At 39.1% G+C, this 25,715-nt stretch overlaps 1 protein-coding gene across 1 annotated transcript in view; it reads left to right on the top strand.

Annotated features, from left to right (window-relative positions):
• Positions 1–25,715, top strand: part of INPP5A (inositol polyphosphate-5-phosphatase A) — a 441,277-nt gene that overhangs the window by 226,507 nt on the left and 189,055 nt on the right. The window lies entirely within an intron of this gene.

Below are 25,715 nucleotides of genomic sequence, written 5' to 3'. Positions count from 1 at the left end.
CTTAGGATGTTAGCATCGGCCAGTCCATTAAGGATGGCCTCTTTAATAAACTTTTCTAAGATCTTCCCCAGGATAGAAGTCAGGCTGATGGAACTATAGTTAGTCGGATCCACTTTCCTCTCTTTCTTGAAGATAGGCACCATATTGGCCTTCCAGTCTTCAGGCACTACACCAGAGCGCCAGGAGTTTTCAGAGATCCGTGCCAGGGGCTGGGCTATGATGCTTGCCAGCTTCTTGAGTGCCTGGGGGTGTAGATTGTCAGGGCTGGCTGACCTTGAAGGTATCCAGCTTCTCAAGATGTTCCTTCATGAGGTCAGCATTAATGGAGGGCAGGGGATCTCCCTCGACCTGGACCTGCCTGTCCTGTAGTGGGTATGGGCATCCCATGGGGCTGATGAAAGACCGACGCAAAGTTCCCATTTAATAGGTTGGCCTTTTCCTGGGCGTCAGTTGTCAGTTGTCCCATCTGGTTCAGCAGGGCCCCAGTGTTGCCCTTGCTTTTCCTCCAGCTCCCCCATATCTGAAAAAGGACTTTTTGTTGTCCTTGATGCTTGAAGCTAGTTGGAGTTCAGTTGCAGCGTTTGCTTCCTGCAGGACCGGACCAGTGCAGAATAATCCTCTTTGGAGGTGAATCCTATCCTCCATCCTTTGTAGGCCTTTCTTTTTAGTCTCAGGAGGTCTGCTAGGTCCCTGGAGAGCCAGGGGGGCTGCTGTGCCCTCTTGCTGCCTTTCCTCCGAAATGGAATAGACGTAGCTTGTACATTGAGGATTGCTTCCTTAAGGAGCAACCACTCTTCTTGAACTCCCCTCTCCCTGGGGTCATGGTCCCTTAGGGCCTGACTGACAAGCCTCCTGAGCTTCTCAAAGTCGGCTTTACTGAAGTCGAGGATTAATGTCACTTACCAAAATGTTTTCTGAGTTCTTGAAGTTGTTATAGGTATCATCTGATTTGAAACTGATACAGATTGAATCAAAATTTTGGATTGTAAGAACTTTAGGAATGAATGCCCCTCCTATCTATGAGGCCAGTAGTATAACCATGGGGAGGAGACCAGAGCACCAACCACAGGCATGGGCTTGGGAGGGAAGTACAAAAAGAGCAGCCCATGCTGCTGACCTAGCTGCTGCTGGTAGCCTAGCAGTAGCTATGTTCTCCATGAGAGCTGCCACCCAGGGTGTGGGACCATATAACTACTCCTCTGGGCAAAGCTGTGCCAAGCCATAAAAAGCAAATGTTGGTTCAAATTTTCATTTTTTTTAGCTGGTCTTAGTACAGATACTGCCTTCTTTCTGAGATTTAAAAGTTCTTGAACCTTCTCATCTCAACATAGCCAAAAATACTTAATTCTTAAGTTTGGGGGCTAATGTCCTTGCAAGAAACCATTTCTTTTTCTCAAACCTTTGTCCTTTTTAAGGCTGTCTTGTTACACTACAGTTCATCTTTGTTATGGTAATTTTAAAATTTAACAGGTTTATTAATCCTGCAGAATTTATTATAGTCAAACATGAGATATTATTAAGTTGCTGTTGTACAAAGCATTTAGCCTCACTGTTGGAATGACTTGTCCTCTGCATTGGCAGACACAGAAACATTCATTTTGTTTCCTAATTAGAAGAGCTGCAATCAGGAGCTATGACAGAGTTCAGCTCCTCAATGTACAGCACGCCAGGTTCCATAGTGCAGGCTTTATAAAATTCTCTTTAATTCAGGAACAGAATATCATTAACTTTGTAAGTGGATGAATACAATGGACAAGCAATTTAATTAACTTCTAACATTGGATGTTGGACGGGAGACAAAATGAAATTATGCACATATTTCTCATGCAGGCAGTCAACCTTGAAAGGGACTTGATTGTAGTGGGTCAGACAGGGGGACAGCTTTGTCCAATTATTTCATGTTTAGCCCTAGAATATGAAATTTGAAATTTGGTACTTTGTAAATCAATCATCTCTTATTTTGAGGCGGTTACAAAGATTCTTGGAGATACAAAACAACCTCTAGTGACTGTGACATGCTAAATACAACCTTTTACCACATGATACCCTTCCTATTTGGAGTTGACCTGGATAATACTAAATGAAATGAGCAATAATGCCTTCTCATCAAATTGAATTTGCCATCCCTCAGTATATTATGTAAGAAGAGTTCTATGAAATATTAAATCAATTTAAAGCTAAGTTTTGTTTGAATTATAATTGCTTAAGATCAAATGAACGTGATTAGTTCAGCCTTAAGTTTCTTATGAAACAAAGGTGTAAGGTGTTTTTAACATAAAACTACTACTAATTTATTTCCAGTAGAATCTCTCATTTGATCAAAATATATTGTTGCTGCAATGTCACTGAAGTTGCAAGCTGTCTCGTATAGGGCTCATAGCCATTGGATACAAACTTATAGATTCACAAGTCAATCTCTGTGTGGACACGCAACAGCAGTAGTTGCAGACCACTGACAGACATTGATTTAAATGCACAATGGATTCTGATCCCCAGTCCCAACAATTGTACCTCCTGTCATGCCATACCTGCATGACAGAATGTGAGAATGTAGTATCAGGGATCAGATCCCAGTAACACCCTACTTGCCTCTGCAAAGGGAGCATGATCCTGGGATCCTTCTGAACAGGTGAATTGAAAACTGGGTGCCCTACAATCAGCCGATTGTTAACTGGCAAGAACTGCACAAGGGCTCCATCTGACCATGGCTTGGTCTTGGATTTGGCCAATGATCAACCGATCATTGACCAGTAGGAACTGCACCAGGGCATGTTGAAGCACCAGTGTGGTCCTAGAGTCAGCCGATTGTCAGCTGGCAGAGACTACACTGGGGCCAGTTGAAGCTCCTATGCAGTTCCAGATCTGTCTGATAATCAGCTGGTCATCGGCCAGCAGGAACTGCATGGGGGCTTGTTTAAGCCCCAGTAAGGTCCATATACAGGAGACAATCAGCTTACTGTCAGCAAGTGGGGACTGCACCAGGAGCCGGTTGGAGACCCTGGCACACCTTCAGTTTAAAATATAATGGAAACCAGTGACAAAAATATTACATATTTTTTGTGTAATATTTTTATGGCTGGTTTCCGTTTTTGTGGTACTATTAATTGCCTGAGCATGTGGCTGGGTTTTGGGATATGATTAACTGTTTATGAAGTGATTTAACAGACTAATAACATCTTAAGTATAATGACTACCAGGTGCCTTAGTTTCTAATGTGAAGTAGCTCTCTTGCTGTTCCATGGCTGGAGGAGGCACTTGTTTTCTGCAGAAATTCCTGGTGTACAGCTTATGTATTTGACCTGCCTAGTGAGGCTAGTGTTTCATCCAAGCTAGATAGCAATTGTTTTATAGGAACATAGGACCTAAAAGATTTTTTTATCACAGACAATCGTGCTGTATGTTCTCATTCATACTTGTTCATTAAAGTTTTGTTTCCACAACTGCAAGTTGGAAACCTTTGGTTAATTTTTAGCTGATCTTTGTTCATGTCCACTGTATACCTGTTTGTTCTTGTATCAACATTGTTGTTTAGTTTTCAAACCCCCCTCTCCCTCCTTGTTGTTTACACTGTGAACAATCCTATCCCTGCTCAGCCTTTGTTTTGCTAAGCTAAACAAGCCAAGCTGTATTAGTTTCTTTTCATAAGACAGAGTAATCAAGTCATCCTAGTAGCTGTTTTCTGCACTTGTTCTCATTTGAATTCATCTCATTTGACTGTGACTGAACAGGCTTGTACAATGTATTCTAAATGAGGTGTCAATAGTGTCTTTCATACAGTGGTATTTAATAGTCTCCTAAATATCATGCATGATATATACTAGAATCCCATTTACCTTTTCCACAGCTGTACCATACTGGTCATTTGTCATCATCTTGTGATTAACTAATACATGTAGGCAACTGTCAATCCTCTGGATCATGGTGTACATGTAAGAGGTCTAGTCAGATGCCTGATTAATCCATTTGTGGCTGACAAGCCCAATTCAAAAGTGACACAGTTTGTTACAAGTTTCACAGAAGCATATGTTGTCTCAATTGACGTCCAGGTTTATAGCATGTTTCTTTCTTCTTTTCCACTTTGCTTCCATCTTCTGGATCAAAGCCGCTTCATGTTGAGCTGCACCCAGTGTCAGATGTTCCCTCCAGATCTGATGAGATTCTGTGCACTCCTCCCAGCTTGCTATGTTGATCATTTTTGCTCAACTTTGGATCATTTTTGCACATACCACGGTACCACTAGAGAAGGAGACCCTGCTTTCTAGAGCTGTCTAGAATCTTGCTCTACAAAATATTCTTGCGGATACAGTCTCCTCCCATCCTCCTGACATGGCCAGTCCATTGCAACCTTCTCTTCTTGATAGTGGTTTCTAAGTGTGTCAGTCCTGCCTGCTGTAGTACCTCTGTGTTTGGTATTCTCTCTTCCCACTTTATTTTCAGGATTGTATGCAGACATCTCACGTGAAAGCTGTTTAGTCTCTTGATGTGCCTAGGATATGTCCACATTTCTGAACCACAAAGCAGAAATGACAGTACACAAGTCTTGTAGATTCACATCTTCACCTTAACTGATAATTTACTGTTATTCCATGCAGACTTCTGTAATAGCCCAAAATTCTTAGCTTCTTTTCTAATTCTGTTAGTTCAGTATTAAGGTCAAGATTCCTGTTGATCATAGAGCCCAAGTAGAAAAAACTGTCAATGACAGGAAGAGATTTATCCTCCAGAGTGATGTAAGGTATTGGTTTTTCTACCCCTTGGTACATGATCAGTCTTCTTGAGACTAACTGCCATCCAGAAGTTCTTGCACGACTCAGAAAATCTGCCCAAGAGGTTTTGCCAGGAAGATTCACTGTAGGCAACCAAGGCCATGTCATCTGGACACAGGAAATCTCTCAGAACCAGTTATTTCACCTTGGTTTTCTCTCTAAATCTTGCAGTGTTGAACAAGCCTCCATCTAGTACAGTTCAAAGATAAGTGCCATCATTACTGTCCTTGAATGCATTAAGAAGCAGGAATGAAAAGTAGATGTTAAAGAACACAGGGGTTAAGACACACCCGTTTCATTCTATTGTTGGTGTCCAAGGCATTTGACTAATTCAGTACTTAAACAATTGAAATTGATGTTAGGATCCATGTAAGTTCCATAAGAGATGAAGCTACTGGTACTCTAATCACTGTGACTTTCAGTTACGCTCTTAAACTTGTTGAAAAATGAAACATGGGGGAGCAAGAAGGGCTTTAGTTGCATTTATATTCTGGAAAATGACCAATAAAATGGCATTATGTTCTTCCATATTTATGGTATCTTACAAATGCAGCCTGGAATCTGAGTCAGGCTTGATTTGTTCAGATTCATGAGTCATCACCAGCATCTGCAGGTTACATTTTGCTCTGTGTTTTGTTTGTTCATGAAATTTTCAGAGTTCTGTTTTTTCAAGGGCCTGTGACTATTCAATTTTTCATCCATTTTTTGGTTCATGGTGAAGTATTGTACAGACAAGTGACCTATAAAAATAGGATATATTTACTCATAGATCTGTTTCCTAGGTGTGTTTCAAGTCAAATCTGGTGCATTTATTGCAAAAATACATTTTTGCTGCATTTTCCCCCCATTTTGGTTTGTGCCCATCACGCTCACACTAATTAAGATAATGGCAGGGATATAAATTCAAAATTTAGTTTTAATACCTGTTTTTAAACTCCCACTCCACTTAATCTTATGTAATGCAATTATTTTGTAATATAATATGTGTAGTGCTAAGTACTGTCTCACTCTGATTGGGGCAGAATTCTAATATTATAAAAGTCTTAATCTGTCTGCCTGTAACACTTTATTCACACTCTAATTGGCTGACAAACAGCCAATCAATCGCAAAGAAGTGTTCTGACAGAAGGCAGATGGTAGGGGCACAGGAGCAGAGCACAGCTGGCCTCGCCGTCCCCTCCCCCCTGTCCTGCTCCCTGGAGGCGGTAGCAACAGAGTGGACAGAAGGGCAGGGTGAGGCCAGCAGGGCTGACCTTACCTACCCTGTGCCCTGCTCCTTCTAGGTAATGCAGGGGGGAAGGGCCAGGCCCAGGCCCAATAGGGGAAGGAGGGAAGCGGGCCCAGGCCCAACGCAGGGGAGAGAATGGGCCTGGACCCAAAGCGAGGGAGGGGGGGAGTGAGTCCAGACCCCAAGCAGCAGGAGGATAGGGGGAGCAGTCCCACATGGGACCCCCTCATTATTCTTGACAGACAGTTGACTAGTAGTACATAAAAGACGAGCTAACTTTTTGAAGTTTCCGCTGTCAAGCTAATGACTTAGCCTGACAGTGGAATTTAGGAATTTAAGAGCAGAATTTAGGAGTCCTGTTCACATCAATTAGGAGTCCTGTTTGCATCATTAGGGAGCATTTCCTTCTTACATAGTTATAATTTTCTATTTATTAATTTTTTCCATTCCTTTATCATAACCTAATTATAAAAAATCTGAACATTTAGTGAAAGCCTGCTTTTTCTACTCTGAAATTGTAAAGAAAGACTAGAAGGAAGGTAATGAAGAGGTTTCAATTCACACTAAGTTATCCATTTTGTTAGTTTCTTTAAATACACTAAAATTGAACTGAAAGGGATGTGAGTGCTTTTGTAAACAAATTAATGTCAGTTGTATTCAGTAGTGATACTTGAAGTAGATCACTCTCAAAGAGGCACAGAGCATTTTTATTAAAGCCTTAGAACTAAGCATTTAAGATCTAGATAGGAAAAAGAACTGGGAGGTCAGAAGTGCAACTTAGTCAGAATTTAGGCATTTGAGTTCAAGATAACAATCAACAACAACCATGTCTACCAATGTAGGTACCGAAGTTTTGGCCAGTAACATTATACATGCCCAGAGGTGCAGCCATCATTACATGATTAAGCAATTCGGAACCAAAGCAGAACCCATTAGGATTTCATAAAGTAGGCATCACTTTTACCTAAGTCCTCTGAAGGGATGTTTATATAATACAGTGCTGTCCTGCGACGTATCACACTGGCCTTGTGTGCACCATTGCCTGAGCACCCTCTCCAAGTTCGCAGATGATACCGAATTATGGGGCAGAGTTAATACACCAGAGGGTGGGGAGCAGTTACGGCCGACCTGGACAGCTTAGATCAATGGGCGGAACATAATAGGATGCAATTCAACAAAGATAAATGTAAGGTACTCCACCTAGGAAGGAGGAATCCCCAGCACACCTACAGGTTGGGGGACATCCTCCTCAGCAGCTCAGAGGCGAGCGAGATCTTATAGTCGTAGCTGACTCCCAAAATGACCATGAGCCAGCAGTGCAACAAGGCCATCAACAAAGCCAATCGCACCTTGTCGTGTATTAGCAGATGCATGACCAACAGATTGAGGGAGGTGATGCTCCCCCTCTATGTAGCACTTATCAGGCTGCAGTTGGAGTACTGCGTCCAGTTCTGGGTGCCGTACTTGAACAGGGACACGGAGGATCTGGAAAGGGTTCAGAGGAGGGCCACCCACATGATTAGTGGTCTCTGGGAAAGACCCTACAAGGAGAGGTTGAGAGATCTGGATCTCTTCAGTCTATACAAAAAATGGCTGAGGGGTGACCTTATGGCCCCCTATAAATTTATCAGGGGAGGACAGCAGGGAATTGGGATGCGCTGTTTTCCAGAGCACCTCAGGGAGTAACTAGAAATAATGGGTGCAAACTAGTGGAGAGTAGATTTAGGTTAGACATTAGGAAGAAATTTTTTACAATAAGGGTGGCCAGAGTCTGGAATGAGCTTCCAAGAGAGGTGGTACTGTCACCTAACTTGGAGGTCTTCAAGAGGAGGCTTGACAATCACCTGGCTGGGGTTGTCTGACCTTGGTCCTCTTTCCTGCCAGGGGCAGGGGGTCGGACACAATGATCCACTGGGACCTTTCCAACTCTATAATCTATGAATCTATGAATTAAGAGCAGTACAGCTGTGTCATATAGCCAAACTCTCCCTATTCACTGTAGATATAATTTCAGTGCCTCATTTGGTTTTATTAATTCACAGAATCATAGAAAATTAAGGTTGGAAGGGACCTCAGAAGGTCACCTAGTCCAACCGCCTGCTCAAAGCAGGACCTTCCCCAACTAGATCACTGCATCCAAGCCTTTGTCTGTCTGGGTCTTAAAAACCTCCAAGGATGGAGAGTCCACTGCCTTTCTGGGTAACTTGTTCCAGTGTTTTACTACCCTCCTAGTGCGAAAATTCTTCCTCATATCTAACCTAAACTTCCCTTGCTGCAACTTGAGACCATTGCTCCTTGTTCTGTCTTCTGCCATCACTGAAAACAGTCTAGCTCCCTCTTCTTTCAAACCCCCATTCAGGTAGTTGAAGGCTGCTACTAAATCTCCTTTTCTCTAGACTAAATAAGCCCAGTTTTCTCAGTCTGGCCTAATAAGTCATGTGCCTCAGCCCCCAAAACATTATTGTTGCCCTCCACTAGACTCTGTCCATTTTGTCCACGTCCTTTATGTAGTAGGGGACCTGAAACTGGACACTACTCCAAATGTGGCTTCACTAGTGCTGAATAGGGTAAAATAATCACTTCCCTTGACCTGATGGGAATATTCCTACTAATGCAGCCCAGTTTGCCATTAGCCTTCTTCATAACAAGGGCACACAGTTGGCTCATATTCTGCTTATTGTCTGCTGTAACCCCCTAGGTCCTTTTTTGCAGAGCTTCTTCTTAGCCAGCTAGCCCCCAGCCTGTACTGGTGCATGGGATTGTTCAGTCCGAAGTACAGGACTTTACACATGTCCTTGTTGAACCTCATGAGATTTCTGTTGCCCCAATCCTCCAATTTCTCTGGGTCATACTGAATTCCACACACTCATCTAGGAGCATAAAAATTAGGTGTGGCAGTTCTCAGCATCACCAATCTTTTTGTGGATTTGGATCTTACTGAATTGAAACTTGATATTTTAAGTTGCATAGACATTTTTGAAAATGTTACTTGGTATAGCACGCTTAAAGAAGTACCCTTTCAGGGAGGCAGACAAATAGCATTTAGAAATGTATAAATTTAAGATAATACCTCAAATTTCACCAATTTCGATACAGGGAAGAGAGGTTTTCAGTAAATAGGGAAGTCACTGTTAAGTCTGTGGATGACTGAGGAAGCTAATCCAAGATCCACATGTTCATTTGTAGATGTGGCAAATAGTTCTGGGAGGTGATGTTGCTATTTGCTTGATTTGGAGCACAGATAGTGTGATCCCACTGGATGTGGATTTCCAATAAGGTAAAATGAAACAGACTGTTCAGGCACTTTTTTCTAGTCTGTTTCCCATACGGGTCAGTAGAGAGGATCCTCAGTAGGCCCGCTCAGTTCTGATTGCAACTGCTGAATTATGTATCTGAGTTCCAAGTACAAAAGAGCCCGCATAGAGTCACTGCTTCTGTGTAAATCTGTGACTAAGGGCTCACAGTAATCACTAGCACCTGTCCCCACTGCCACTCACCCACTGCCATAGGACTTGCTTTTGAGGGAGGACACCTGTGTGTGCCCTCTTTTAATATGGCCATTTCATATCAGCAACCATATAGTATTTTGCAAGGAGAAAACCTTGATCTGATGGCAAAGGAAACCCAGAACATCAGAGGTTTCTGTTCTGCTGCAGCCTTCATCTGTCTTTGCAGCCATTGTGAAATACTCTTGCTTCACCTGTCTGCTACACCGTTGAGGACTTTTTTATTTTTGCATCACTGTTAATATGGAAACCTTGCTCTCGCCATTGCTGCCATGAGTGACCCTACCAAGAGTACCAAACTCCAAATGGCATCACTTTTGAGGTGATTAGTAGCACACAAATGCCTCCACTATGGCAAGGTTGTGATCCATGGGAGGAAAGCTACATCCTAAGCATAGAAAATTAATTGTAGACCTGGAAAAAAAATTCCGAAGTGAATATAAACCAGAAGTTAAAATAATTTGTGGTAAAGTTCAAGTGCTTAGTAACAAATATGTTGGTAGAAATGAGAATGGTTTTATGAGTGATTCAGACACAAAATTCTGGCTATATTTGTAATGATTATTGTCTTTAATAGTTCAATTAGCACTGGTCATAGATTTGTAAGAAATATACTAGAGAAATAAAAAGCAAAAAAAGTGAAGGTGTGTTGTTACTTGCTAATGGTATTTATTGTGCCAGCAAACTACAACTCAGTAAGAAAGACTGCCAGTAAAATATTACAAAGTGACTGAAATGATTCTGGTTAATCAGAAATTACTCTCCAAGATTGGAAACCTGGGATTTTTGGACCAACTACATTTTTGGACCAGTCTGAGATAGTTAAAACTACAGTCCATTTTGCATGGAAGATTCCAGCTACCCCAGGTAAATGCTCAGCAACAAATGTAGCCCAAAGTCGCATCAGAAAGGTTAATGTCTTATAAAATGTCTTTATTATTAAAAAAACTAGGAATTGTCCTGAACCTACTTTATAGTATTGTATTTATTTGCTTACAGCGTACACTTTTTTCTCCATGTTAGCTGCTGGAAATTGCCTGGTACCCCTTCTGTAGATGTGCTGGCCATTAGCATTGCCTGCCAAGTCAGCTGAGGGCCCATCCAGCTCTGGAAGTGGGACTGGGCAGTGTACCAGCTGACTTGGACCCTCAGCTGATTTAACTGGTGCTGCTGGCTGTTTTAGAGGTTTAAGGGAAAGGGTTTTGTTTTTTTCATTCTGCTTTATAAAAACAAATTGTATGTTGTATGTGGGGGGCATATCGTGTCTGAAAAAATATGGTAATAGAGCGGATGTGATAAAGAATATGGAAATAACAAAGATATTTGGACAATGAGCTACATGAGTTCAATATACAGAGGAGTAGATTTTACAGAATATTGAATCTTCATAATAAATGACACTATAATGAACTCTTTTCACTATTTGCCTTGCAGTAGTGAAATTCCATTGGTGACAGTAATAATAAAAGAGGACGTATAAAATATGGAAAGCAGTGATTAGCACAGTGTGATCAAGATTACATCTTGTCATGGTTAAAAAGCCTGTATACCATCTACACTCTCAAATTACCATTCCTCTGAAACAGAAGAATACAAAGTATTCTTGAAGAGTAGCTAATATTTCTTCATAAGGGACTACTTAAAGATGTAAGGAGAAAGTCTAAGTGGGGTGAAGAAAGAAAATCAGAAAGAAAGTCTACTGAGAAGAATGAGAGACTGGGGAAAGAAAGCAAGTTGGTGAAAATGGGTGACTATTGGGAGAGTTGTGAATCTGACACAATTGACATTTTAACATACCTGCTGTCCTAAAAAGGGGGTTATGCTATAGAAACCAATTAAGGCATAACTTAAAGATAAATCCAAAATGCACAGTTTAAGATAAGTCACCACTACTGAGCTAGGCAAAAAGATTATTTGAATTGTTTTGATCCATTTAAGTTCCAGATATCTACATGTCAGGTAGATGAGGCCCGAGGCGAAAAAAAACACAATAGCAGTTTAATTATATGTACCTTGACTGATAAGTCTAATTCAGGAAATGATAAATAGCTGGACACCTAATTTGTTTGCAAATAAAAAGTGATAGATTCTTTTTTAATAAGTTGATCTGTGTACCCAATCTTTTATTTTCCACCTTGAATGAGTAATATGTATTTAGTGTTAATTTAGGCAGACTAGATCAAGTGGACTATGAACAGAGTTAACAAATATATACTTTTACATTGCTCACTGTTTGCACTCACTTTGTCATTTTCTATTTAGATACATTAGAACTAACCTGTTATTGCGTCATATCTCTCATTCACTTCTGTTCACATCTTTTGTTCTGAGGAGGTGAAAATGATATCAAAATTATTTTGCAAGGGCAAGTTTCAACAATTACCATAGGTGTTTCCATGTGATTTGTTACCACTATTGTGCAAAAGTATAGTTTTAATAGAAATGCAGAACTACTCTCGTCTTGATTAGATATATATATATATATATATATATACACACACACACACAACATAGTTGTAATGAATGAAAATACTGACTAGTTAACGTACCCATACAGGTGTTTGATCTCCTAAGAAAGATTCTCCCAGGAGCCATTTCACTCCAGTTGCTCCTAAGTTGTTGTTCTCCCAGAGTGGCTCAGGGAGAAAAATAATGAACAGCTGTACTCGTGTGGTTTCTGAATGTCTGTATATAGCCAAGGTGAAGCATGTGAAGGATGTACCTTAATTAGCGGAGTGGCCTCATAAGTTTGCACTAAAAATTTGCCCTGAGATATAGAGACTTTTTTTCAAAGTACAACTTATACATAAGGTGTAGGAGGAGTTGCAGTTTGGATATTACCAGTAATTTAAATAATTTAGGATTTTCAGTGTATTGAATTGATAATTAAAGACAGTTAAAGTAACATATAAGCATTAATTACTATCAAATATATTTAAGTGCCTGTTAGAAAACCTAGCTGCAGAAGTCAGTGGCTGTGTCTACATGAGAAGCTGACTGCACAGTAGCCCAAGACTGCTACGCAGTAGCGTCACATGGCAGAACCCGTGACACAATGCTACTGCACAGTAGTCTCGGTGCTACTGTACACTAGTAGCATCACAGAAAAGCCATTCGGCAGTACTGCACAGTAACTCATGTTACAGCACAGTCATTTAGTACTTATTTATACAACTGTAGTCAGCGTCTCATGTAGACGTGGCCACTATGTAGCAAAAGTTTCCAGTTAAAGCTGGCTCCCTCAGAGTCCACAGGCCTGTAAAAGCAAAAAAACCAACCGTGGAGGGTGTTCCAAAGCAAAGTGTATAGTTTACATTGTTTTGCACGCCCATGCACTTGAATTATTTCCTATGGGATACCATTAGGTTCCTAAATAAAAATGAAGGTTTCCTGATATTTCATAGGATCCATTTATATGTGAGGCCACTAATGACCAGAACATATGTACATGTTAATTTTGTTTTTACAGAACACAAATAGAATCTTATTTTACTTTCCACACATAACTGTAACTTTTGGTACTTAAATAGTCTTCAATTTGGCTCGCAACATAAAAGTATATATACAGCCACTAAACACGTTCATAGCCGGACACCATATGCTCACGCAGGTTGCTGTGTAAGATGAGGTTAATTACAAATTAGTAAGCAGTCAACAATCCATTATTAGCGGGTGTTAGACGCTAGCAGGAAGAGGGCAACCCTTCCATTTTTTAGCCCTACAGCATAGTGTTCAGGGCATTTGCTTAGGAAGCTGGAGACTCAAGGTCAAGCACCCTACACACAGAGGGGTGTTGAACCTCCATCTCCTGCTTCCCAGCCTCGTGCTCTTACCAATAGGCCACAAGTTAGGTTATTATCCAGACCTGTCTCCCAGGCAAGTGTCCTGACTCGGCACGTGGATGAGAAGACCAGGAGGCCTTTCTCCAGCTTGCAGCAGATGCATCCAAATCTGTGCATAAATGCCAAAAACTGCAGTTATGCATCAGACTTCTACCCTTTATATGCACTGGTATAGGAAATATTGTTGCACTGGGCCAGAATTTGGCAAGAGACATGTACCAGAGTTGTACCGAATCCTTTCAATGCAGAAGTTGAGTTTTACTCTTCATAGTACTTATGAAAAAGCATAGTGCTGTTACTTGTACCTAAGTATAATTTTCAGTTATGACTAAAAATTAAGTAATTATATTCAAAGGAACTGTTGAAACTCTGAAGAAAACCAAGAGAATTTGTATTTATAAAAAGGACCATACCTAATATCTGAATCCTTCCTTATTTCATTGCTACATAAATTAATTCAGTAAATTATCCCCTTTTCTACCCAATAAGAATGCTTTTATGTAAAATTATTGTCCTCTTGTCTAGAGTTATTGCAATTGCTCATTTACTGTGTTCCCTCTGACTGAAATATGGCAGCTAATAGACTACATTTTACTAATGGAAAATTAATAAGTGTTCTTGACAGTCAGGTTTATAAATATGTAAAATATTTTTAATTGTAGTTAGCAAAATAGGCAGGTAATCAATAATATCAGACGTGACAAACATACTGTTGACATGCACTATAGTCAGAAGGATTGGTTAGAGATAAGGACTTCCTGTCAGCAGTGGCCTATGCTAATTAATATTCAGACGTTGTCATGTTCAATGATGAATGGATTCCTTGAACTATATTGATATAGTAGGTTAAACATTGAAAAAGTTGGATTGAACTTTGACTTTAAATATTCATTAAAGCTAATTATGGATTTTATGACTACATGAATTACAGTTTCTGTGTCATCATTGGCAATTTATTTTAAATTTATTTAAAGCAATCTTCATAATATAATATTAGCTTTATCACAGTTTGTGAGGTAATGCAGTAAATATTTACTCTGAACATTAATTAAATTGTATTCAGAGTATATCCTTTGTGAATCTTACACAATTGATTTTAAAAAGCTCTACATCAATACCTATATAAAAAAAAAACCCCACGTATGAATGTATAACTGTAGAGATGTTTACATCAGGATTTTCATCTCGTTTCTATTCACTGCACTCCTAAAAAGTGGTGCTTCTTCAATGCCAGATGTGTAATGCAACAACTCTCCTTTTGTTTTTGCTGTTAACAGCACTCTCTTCAAACTAGCTTTTTGGCATGAGAATATGAAAAACACATAATATTATATTGAATATCTATTGAGAACCTAATTAAGGACTAAAATAAACCTGTTGGCACCAAATTATTGGCAAAATAAAATTTTTATATATAAAACATTGTTAATATAAATAAAATTATCTTAATTTTAATTTTGCCCTCAGGAATATATGTGCGGGAGGGAAAATATATATAGATGTATTAATATCACCCACTAACATACTTTAGTTTGCAGTTAGGTTGTTGTAGTCAGTAATATAATTTCAGTACAAAAACTTTTACTGATGGAAACGTTATATATAAGTATTTTCTATTAATGGTCATTTCCATTCCTTTTTATGTTGAAGTTTTCTTAAAACACTCTCTAAAGCAGTGGTTCTCAGCCTTTTTAGACTCAAGGTACCCCTTGAAAAATGGCAGTTCTTCGTTTTCACTTGTTTCTTGACCACAGAAAAATAACAGAAATTCTTCTGCACAGTACCGCACACCCTGGTTGAGAATCATAGCTTTAAAAGCAAATATTTGATAGAAACAGTACTACTGTGCAGGAATTACCTTCCACATTTGAATGACAGCTTGAGTCTTAACAGACTAGCCAAAGTTAAAAAAAAAAAAATCAAAATCTTTGATAGTATCTTAGAATGTGTAAACTAGCATTGATGATGGACATTTGCTAATTTCTAGGAGTTCACAAAAAATGTTTTTTGTCCCAGGCACATACTACTTTCTTATATGGCCATGCTCTGTCCTTTCTTGTTCACCTGCAAACATTGACCTCCTTTTGCTATACATCTACATGTAGCTTCCTTGCTGTAGACTTTAGTTAATTGGTGACAGTGGGGCTTCTTACAAACACATCCATAGATATGCATGTCTAGCAAAGATCCCTGTCATGGAATACCTTTGAAAGAAATGGAGAAAGATCCAGTTCAGCTTCTTCCATCTAAGCTTTTTCTTCTGTATTCAAAAGATCTGTCAATTAGAAGGGAGTCAGGTTAGATTAAACCTTAAAAAGTCCTCTTTGAATTCCTTTGAACTTCTAAACTGTTTCCTAGATTTGCACATAACTTCCCAGAAAATACCTTTTTTACTATGAAAGCAAGTTGGGTAATTGTTTAGTGATTCCATGCCTAAATGAGAGATTTACACTTCTTTAGATGAAATTTTGAGTAACCTATAACAATGGGAATATTAATGATACCTACGTATTATCTGTGAACGGTCATGGTCATAACTTGTAAAATAGTTTTTACATGCTAGCTCAAATATAATCAGTGTGTGTCTGTGTGCATATACACATACATATCTATATACACCAACACACACGTTAAGCCAAATAAATACAGTGAAAATGTATATGTATGTAGTTATATATGCGTACACACACACCCCTACATACACACATACATATATACATATAGATATGCATAAATACAGCGATATGTGTGTGTATATATATGTGTCTATAGATATGTATGTATAATATGAGGGTGGGGTTGGATGACTAAGGTGATTGGAATGATGTTTTCAGTTTCTAGTTCATAAATTCAGTGTTTGCTCTTGCTAGTGGAGAATTGACTTAGTTTATCACAGTTAATTTGTAGTAGGCAGAGATTTGGGTACCTTTGCTGATTTTTTTCTTAGATCTTTTAACCCCTTTACCACTATTGAACACAAGATATTTTGATACAGTTGCAGAACTCAGATGAATAGAGGAATTGGCACTTCAGTGGTTGTCTCTTTATTTCACTAGAATATACCAAGAGGGAAGTGACATGCGCTCACTTGTCAGCCCCAAGGAATTGCCATGCATGGTTGCATGGTTTCGTAGCTTCACAGTTAGTAGGGTCGGAAGGGACCAGAGCAGATCATCAAGTCCAACCCCCTGCCATGGCAGGAAAGAGTACTGGGGTCAAATGACACCAGCATGGTGTTCACCCAGACTCCCTTTAAAGACCCCAGGGTGGGAGCCTGCACCACTTCTCTTGGAAGTTGGTTCTAGATCCTAGCCACCCTGACAGTGAAGTAGCACCTCCTGATATCTAGCCTGAATCTACCCCCTGCCAGCTTGTGACCGTTATTTCTAGTCACTCCTGGTAGTGTTCGGGGGAGCAGGGACCCTCCCAATGCCTGCTGGTCCCCTCTGACTAGTTTGTAAACAGCCACTAGATCCCCCTTAGCCTTCTCTTGTGGAGGCTGAACTGGTTCAGGTCCTTTATCCTCTAAGTTGTTTTGTTTTGTTCCTTTCACTTAATGAATTTCTGGGACTGCTGTGAAAGAGATACCAATTGGGTTCCTTTACACTGATGGTGCTTGATTTTTATAGCTTTGTTTCCTCAAATATCAGCAGTATAGTTTTAATATTTTCTTCATGTGTATCTTAGGCACGCGTGAAAACTAGTTGGTTAAAGTTAAGTCCAGAGAAAGTTAGGGTAATACTGATGGTTAGATCAGAATAAATTGTGGAGAAAACAGCTGTCCATTCAACTGAAGATTGTGGGGTGACGGTGTCTATACCAATCATATGGTTGGTCCAGTAAAAGACAGCACCCCCAAAAATTCTTGCCTTTCACGTATCTCCTAGACCATCACGGCAACAGCATCTCCTTAACACTGTGAAAACTTTTGTTGTGCTTACTGAAAATGGTAGTTGCATAATGTAAACTGAATAAACATGTCCGATAGATCAACCTTCCTTCAAAAATATAAAATAATTAATCATGCATCATAGTAAAAGTACCTGTCCACTTTTTTTGTAGAATCTGTACAACAATACAAGTTATACTTTATTTTAGCTTTCTAATAATTGCTAGAATGATCAATTTAAATAGCTACTAAGATGCAATAAAATATATTTCTTCTTGTGTCCATTTTCAAGAGTTTTTCAAAGAATAAGTTATAATTGGGGTTTCACATTATTTATTATAGATTTACATTTTAAAATGTATTATATATAGTACGTATAATAGCCAAAGGTAAAAAATGGGTCTCTTTTTAAAAAGTATGGTGAGGAGATACTCAACTATATGAATTGGAGTGCTGGAGTTCTAATGCAAATAATTTATTTGTGTTGTTGATGTATTCTTATCATGTAATAAGAAACAAAGTGGGATTAATATAGAATCATAGAAAATTAGGGTTGTAAGGGACTGCAGGAGGTCATCTAGTCCAACCCCCTGCTCAAAGCAGGACCAGCCCCAACTATATCATCCAGCTAGACAAAGCTTTGGCTGGGGTCTTTAAAACCTCCAAGAATGGAGAGTCCATTGTCTCTGGGTAACCTGTTTCCACTGTTTTACTACCCTCCTAGTGCAAAAATATCTTCCTAATATCTAACCTAAACTTCCCTTCCCTTGAAACCACTGCTCCTTGTTCTGTCATCTGCCACCATTGAAAACAGGCTAGCTCCATCGTCTTTCGAACCCCCCTTCCAGTAGTTGAAAACTGCTATTAAATCCCCTCTCAGTCTTCTCTTTTCTAGACAAAATAAGCAAATAGTTCGAGGGGGTGATGTTGGATCACAGCCCTTTCCCTCTGATTTGGATCACAGATGGAATGATCCCACTGGATGAGGTTTTCCAGTCAGATGAAATGAGACAGACTGTTTAGGGCACTTTCTTCTAGTCTACTCCCCATATGGAGTGAACAGAAAAGATCCTAAATAGGTCTGCTCAGTTCTGATTCCAGCTGCTGAATTTTATACAATTGTCTTAGTTCCAAGTACAAAACAGCCATCATAGTCACTGCTTCTGTGCAAGTCTGTGACTGAGGGCTCACAGTAGCACTAGCCCCTGCCCCCATTGCCACTTGCCCACTGCCATAGGACTTGCTTTTGAAGGAAGCCACCTGTGTGTGCCTTCTTTTAATGTGGCCATTTCATATCAGCAACCACACAATATTTTGCAAGGAGAAAACCTTGATCTGATGGCAAGGAAAACCCAGAACATCAGAGGTTTCTGTTCTGCTGCAGCCTTCATCTGTCTTTGCAGCCATTGTGAAATACTCTTGCTTCACCTGTCTGCTACACCATTGAGGACTTTTTTATTTTTGCATCACTATTAATCTGGAAACCTTGCTGTCACTGTTGCCACCATGAGTGACCCTACCAAGAGTACCAGACTCCAAATGGCATTACTTTTGAGGTCATTGGTAGCATGCAAGTGCCTCCACTGTGCCAAGGTTGTGATCCATGGGAGTAAAGCTGTATCCTACCATAGAAAATTAATTGTAGAACAGACAAAAATTCCGAAGTGAATATGAACCGGAAGTTAAAATAATTTGTGGGAAAAGTCAACAAGTGCTTAATAACAAATATATTGGTGGAAATCAGAATGGTTTTGTAAGTGAGTCAGACATAGAAGTCTGGCTATATTTGTAATGATTATTGTCCTTAATAGTTCAGTTAGCACCGACCATAGATTTGCAAGAAATATACTAGTGAAATAAAAATATGATGAAGATATTGAGCAAAACTGGCTTCGGGACTGACCCCTGGGGCACTCCACTTGATAACAGCTGCCAACTAGATATCGAGCCATTGATTACTATCTTTTGAGCCCAGTGCCCCTGCCAGTTTCTTATCCCCCTTACAGTCCATTCATCCAACCCATACTTCCTTAGCTGACCTGCGAGAATGCTCCAGGAGACTGTATCAAAGCCTTGTTAAAATCAAGGTACACCACATCTACTGGTCTCTTCTCATCCACAAAGCCAGTCATCTCAGCATAGAAAGCAGTCAGGTTTGTCAGGTATGACTTGCCCTTGGTGAATCCATGCTGACTGTTCATAAATCACCTTCTTTCCTTGAGGATCTGCTCTGTGATTTTTCCAGTGACTGAGATGAGGCTGACTGGTCTGTAGTTCCCTGGAGCCTCTTTATTCCCCTTTCTTAAATATGGGCACTGTTTGCCCTTTTCCAATCACCCAGGACCTTTCCTGATTGCCATGAGTTTTCAAAAATGATGGCCAGTGGCATCTCATCAGCTAACTCCCTCAGCACCATCAGGTGCATCCTATCCACTCCCCTTGGACATGCATGTGTCCAGTTTTTTCTAAATAGTCTCTCTAACCTGTTCTTTCACCACTGAGGCCTGCTCACTACCTCCTCCCCAAACTGTGTAGTAGTCTGGGAGCTGACCTTGCCTGTGAAGATCAAGGCAAAAAAGGCATTGAACACTTCAGCCTTTTCTGCATCCTCTGTCACAAGGTTGCCTCCCCCATTCAGTAAGCGACCCACACTTTCCCTGTTCCTCATCTTGTTACTGACATACTTGTAGAAACCCATCTTGTTACCCTTCACATCCCTTCCTAGCTACAACTCCAGTTGTGCTTTGGAATTGCTGACTTCATTCCTGCATGCCCTAGTTATTTGTCCAAGTTTCCACTTCTTATAAGCTTCCTTTTTGTGATTTAGTTTACTGAAGAATTCCCTGCTAAGCCAGGCTGGTTTTCTGCCATACTTGCTAGTCTTCCTGCATATTGGGATGCTGTGTATTTGTTCCTGTACTCTCAGCAAGGTTTCTTTGAAGTACAGCCAGCTCTCCTAGACTCCTCTCTCCCTCAGTCTGGCTTCCCATGAATTCCCTGAGTGAGTCAGTCTGCTTTTCTGAAGTCCAGGGTCATTACTCTGCTGCTCTCCATCCTTTCTTTCCTCAGGATCCTGAACATAACCTGATCTAGAAAAGAATTTATCTGTGAATGAGGCCCTGGAAGAAAGCTTTTTGCTTATTTTCCCTGTAACCATAGTAGTGGATAACATCTCTACTCTTCATCATGTTTATAGGTTGCCACTTATATATGTGAACCTAATTAAATCTGTTTGAATGCAGAAGGCAATGATAGCCATAATTTCCATTCCATTAAAGTTTTACCTTAGGTAAGCATTGTGTTTAGGATTAATATACTAGTATCTACTGAATCCAGACTCAAAGCACATCTTTAATATTGCCAGCATCAAAATCTGACAGAGGATGTGTAAGATATTATTTACTCATTACTAGTAAACCTCTATGTGCATTACTAATACAGCTAAAACTGTATTAATGCTTTAAACATTGATTATCAAACCAAACAATATGCTACACTATTCTACATAACAGCCACGGAGTCCTTTTGAGAGGATGGAATCGGCTCGGTAGAAGTAGAGCAATGCACGAAATTAAATTCAGAGAGTAAACCTGTAATCTGAATGCTAATAGCAATGGTTTTATACTATAGAACCATTGTATCTACAACTAGAAAGCAGTGTTCTGATAATGGCTGGACAATGGGTCTCCTAAATCCCAATAACCTGCTACATCAATTACTCCATCAGCTCAAGTGGAAGACAACTGTGGTAGAAATGAAGGTTCCAGCTCTGCTGAGAAATGATGCGATTCTATACAACTTTCCAGATGTTTTCGTTTTCTGTCCTAAAACCTAGGGAAACATGCACACAATACTTAAGTAAAAGAACATTATTCAGGTTAAAAAGTGAAGCACGTAATAGCTTGTGAAACCTGATTTCAGTCCCTTAGTGCACATGTGGATTATTTTCATGATCATATGCTAATCCAAATCTGTTCCAATAAAGTAAAACTGAAGTAAATCTAGGACTTCAATTTCAGCCCCAGTCAAAGCTAAATTCTAGTTTTTGTCTGTTTCTAAAGGAGTTGAAATAGCGTTAATTCCTCCAATAAAGTATTTTTTTAAGGTTTAAAAATGTAATTAGTATCAGATCTATCTGAAATATACTGTACAAATAGATGTCTGAAATTCCATATCAGTCTTCACTAGCTTAGATAATTCAGAGTTGATCCATTTGATACTTTATATAGCCTCTCTGTGTACCATAGATCAGATTCCAGTTATTGTCATTTGAATCAATATTTGTTTTGTAAACTTTACATTACAGTTAGTCCCTCTAAATAAATAACAAAATTAAAGGTTGGACCATGATAGTCTTACATTTGGAAGTACTTAGTGATTACAAGAGAATGGAGACATTCGTGTTGTGAAGCACTATTCAGTTTAAGAATATTACAATCTGACATTATTATTAAATAATTCAAGGCTATAGATTACTCATACTGGGCACATCTACATGTTCATTAATGCACTTCTGCTAATGCGCATTATATTTAGTAGTTCTGTTGTGAGGTACTAGGAGAAGGTGTATTAGCCTATTTTAATGTGCATTAACAAAAGAGTGCTTTTTTGTGATGCTTTAGTGCACGTTAAAATAGGCTAATACACATTAAAGCTCACGTGCAGACACAACTGCTGGGTAGTACTTTTATTTCAAAGTCTGATCCACTTCAGTAGAATTACTTCTGAAGTAAAATTTATCATGTTTTGGCCTGCAGTTTTGAAATATAATGTCACATTGTTGTACTCTTTGTTTGGTCATCCTCACTGTAACTTAATTTTAGGGAAAAAAAGGGTATTCTTCAAACAAATTTCTCAAAACTGAGCTCCTTCTTTGCTGTTTTTTATAAGAGTTATCAGTGTATACTGTAAAAGGTAGGCATTTTTAACACCAAACTTTCTGTATTTAAGATTAATCAAGAGGTTTTTCATGTGTGACTTAGTTATATTCCAAAAATAGCTTGGAAATGTTTCGTGTATATTGGTTAGTGATTTTAATCTGTATGAATGGAGTGAAGTAAGAAAAACCTTTTCTATAAGGACAATCTTTACTACCATGTTATTTACTCTTGAAGAGTAATCTCCTGGGTTTGCAAAAAGCAAAGAGCTTGAATATAATCAAAATTAAACCATGAGGTAGCATTTTCTTTTATTATTAATGAAACTATATTAAGAAATTAAATAACTGATCTTGATTTCTTTTCTTTTTCTGTTTCTTTTCTTTTACTTTGTCTTTTTGTATAATTTTCCCCCTGGCAATCTGTCCTTGTTGCAGAATAGTTAACCTTGAGTCCTATACAAGAATATGTCCTGCTTTTTCTTATTTGCCACCTCCATATAAAAAAATGGAGCAGGCTGCCTGGGTCACAAGGAAGTGTACTCATCAATTAAATGTGTGACAGTGTTTTCCGTTGGATGAACTAATATGTCAAGGAGATGGGCAGGACCTCATGTTTGTGCTTTTGACAAATCAGCAAATGTTTAATCTCTAGATGTGCAGCTTCTCATAAATAATGCAGCAATCACTGAGCCAAAACACAACTCTGCCAGGAGGGTCTCTCTGTCACTAGAGAGGCAAAAAGACGAAACAAAACTAAATCATCCTTTTTGTTTAATGTGTTGGTTCTTTTACACTTGCCAGTGAGACTCTGTGTGGCCTGCTGTTGTTTCCTCGGATTCCTCTTAACTTGGTAGATGATTAAAAAGTTATCAGTCATGAAAAATGTAAAGATTTAGGTTTTCAACTATAAAATCTATTAGAGGAAGTTGTATGTTTCTTTCTTTCTTTCTTGGTATTCTATAGACCTGTTCTAACATGTCTTAAATCCCCATTTACTAACTAGAAGAAAACAAGAAACACAGTGTACACTTGGAAAGACATTAAAACAATGGTGATGATGATAACAACTGTTATGGATGAAAACTTATCCCCACTTAAGGCAGTGGTAACACTCCCATTGATGTAAATGGGACTGGAATTTCACTGTACCTTTCACATTCCATGCCCCAAAATAAAATAGAAGAATTAGAATATTTAGGTGGTGAAGTCAAGCACCCCAAGCAGTTAGAAAGTGCCAGAACTGAGCTTGCCTAAACAATTTTAATCTGGCCCCCTTATGCATGTCATTGTGAATGCTCCAGTATCGGGGAAGGGGATTCATTTCTCAAGCTTTGGTTAACTTTTTTTAAACGCCATTGATACTCCATGGAACTATAAGAATATTGCAATCTTAGATTGATTACAAGATTTTTCTGCCACTTCAACATACATAACAGATTGTGGTAGGTGGTTGTTAACTTCTTTACAGATCTCTTTGTAGGTGTGTATGGAGAGAGACAGGTGTCCTGGGCATTTTGCAGCTATTTTTGGACAGCAAAAGAATTGAGACTTAAGAGCAATAGATTCAATTCCAGATTCTTTAGGGAAGTATACTGTGGTGCCCAGACTAGGAGGTACAACCCAGTTGGAGGTCACAGCATTTAAAGGTGTAGTCATTCTTGCCACAGCAATTCTATAACTACATATTAGCTTGAATCAGAAATGTGGTTATAAGTGCTGCAGTTGGTCCCCAAGCCTGGAAGTGGCATTGGACCACTCAAAAGATTGGGAACAGCCATTCTTGTGTTTACAGGACTTTTGTCCTTCTCTTTTCTGCCATTCTAATCATATCTTTACTTCCTCAGTTCTTGGTCCCTTCCCCAAGAAATCCCACCTACCTTTCAGAGTTCCTCAGCCTTACACATTTAAATCATAGTGGTTTTTCTTTTTTCATCCACTGTGGGCAGTATTGCCAACTCCTGAAAACAAATTTACTAGACAAACCTCAAAAAGCTACTAGATGTCACTAGAGATATTGTCTGAAGTCCTCAAAAATGTCACTTAATTGTTTATCATGTATTCTACGTAGTAAACTGTTACAGCATGCATAATACATGCATGCAGACATACATTTTGTAACTAAAACCAGTGACAAAATCACTAACGGCATCTTTACACGTGCTCAAGAGTTTTGTGGGGCAGGAGAATACTTAACTTGGAGTGGGTCCCTGGAGCCACATTAAAGCACCCACAGAATCTCATGTATTCAATGTCCCGCATTTCAATACGGCAGCAGGGTTGTTTTAACTAAAGCTCATTCAATGAGCTCTAGTTAAAGTACCCTCACTGCCATTTTGAAGCATGGGGATGCTGAATACACATGACGATGACGCTGCCAGAGCATGCTAATTAGCTTGATTAATTGAGTCTGCTCCAGTGCATGCTGATTAGCAAGCATTGGGGAGGTGTCAGGCATGTATGCAGGTGCCCTTAGTTGGCAACAATGTGCCTGGCCACCAGGAACAGAAGGAATGATTTAAAGGAAAGAGTGTCTTCCTGTTCTCAGTTCCAGTGCCTAAGAGAAGCAATTGTAAGTAAAGTCCTGCTTACCTCCTATAGTCTTGCTCAGTGAATATTGTAAATGCTGCTGTTTTCCATATAAAATGGGATATTGAGAATACAATGATTATTGTTTCCTTTACTGTCAGTGAAGAACCAGTAGAGGCAATGACCGACCTCAGAAGGTCCCTTTTACAAGCTGCATCAGTTTAGTATAGCTGGTTATGGCTGACAAACTATCATTCTTAGTGAATATTTTTGCAGCCACAATAATACATATGCAGTAGTTACTTAAGAGGATTGGAAACCTAGAATTTTGAATGTAGTGCAGTTACAGTACAGTACAATTATAGTATTTCACAGTTTTAGCAAGCAACACGTATTTTCAAATACAAGAAAAAATAAGTTTAATCAATGGGCAAATGATGGTTATTTTAAATTATTTAATGGAATTACGTGCAGGCACCTAATGCATTATTTAATGAGACCGATGCATTTAAAAATAGGAAAGAGCATTAGACACATATATTAATCTTCACAGCACTCCTGTTGGATAGGTAAATATTACTTTTCCAGTTTTGTAACATTACTGTAAGAGTGGTATATCCACTCTATAGCTGAGAAATACAGCTAAAATATTTTGCTCAGCGTTATACAGTAAGCAAGTGGCAAATCTAGCCCACACTGCCTCCAAAAACATTTGTTTCACCAGGAACATGAGGCAGAAATTGTCTGCCAGATTCATAAAACGTTGAATACGTTGTTGGACCTTTAACCCAAAAGATTCATGAGCTCGTGATGCTTCCCTTGATTATAAAACTATAGCAATGGCAGTTGTATGTATTTAGGATATTGAAAAGTAGCTTTTTAATGTGTTTCTGAGTATGATTTTAACTTACGAAGTTTTTTTAAGTCAGTAAACCTGTTCATTTAGTATGTTTAAAGTATATATTACATATCCATGTCCTTAACAAGCTTCTTCATAACTCTATGAAAAATAGGTGAAACAAAACCTTTTAAAAAGTATTAAGTGCACTTTATTTTAAAATTAAGGTTTGTATTTATTG

This window comes from Crocodylus porosus, unplaced genomic scaffold, assembly GCF_001723895.1.
Source record: "Crocodylus porosus isolate Cpor-Errol unplaced genomic scaffold, CroPor_comp1, whole genome shotgun sequence".
Classification (NCBI taxonomy): Eukaryota; Metazoa; Chordata; order Crocodylia; family Crocodylidae; genus Crocodylus; species Crocodylus porosus.
Note: the sequence above shows the minus strand (reverse complement) of the source record. Positions and strands in the feature narration are given on the sequence as shown.